Source organism: Haliaeetus leucocephalus, unplaced genomic scaffold (assembly GCF_000737465.1).
Source record: "Haliaeetus leucocephalus isolate CR32 unplaced genomic scaffold, Haliaeetus_leucocephalus-4.0 Scaffold722, whole genome shotgun sequence".
In the NCBI taxonomy this organism is placed as follows: domain Eukaryota; kingdom Metazoa; phylum Chordata; class Aves; order Accipitriformes; family Accipitridae; genus Haliaeetus; species Haliaeetus leucocephalus.
The window spans coordinates 113942-114378 of record NW_010973158.1 but is presented as its reverse complement, the minus strand read 5'-3'; positions in this window follow the sequence as shown (position 1 = coordinate 114378).

The window sequence follows — 437 nt, the reverse complement described above, 5'->3', positions numbered from 1 at the left end:
CCTTCCCGCCCACTCTCCCCAAAGCCTGTAGCACTGCATGGGGTTGTTGTGACCCAAGTGCAGGACCCGGCCCTTGGCCTTGTTGAACCTCACAGTTGGCCTCGGCCCATTGGTCCAGCCTGTCCAGATCCCTCTGTAGAGCCTTTCTGCCCTCAAGCAGATCAACCCTCCCTCCCAACTTGGTGTCATCTGCAAACTTACTGAGGGTACACTCGATCCCTTTGTCCAGATCACTGATAAAGATGTTAAAGAGAACTTGCCCCAAAACTGAGCCCTGGGCAGCACCACTTGTGACCAGCTGCCAAGTGGATTTACCTCCATTCACCACAACCCTCTGGGCTCATCCATCCAGCCTTGCCCAGCCAAGAGTACACTTGTCTAAGCCATGAGCCGCCAGCCTCTCAAGGAGTATGCCATGAGAGACAGTGTCAAAGGCC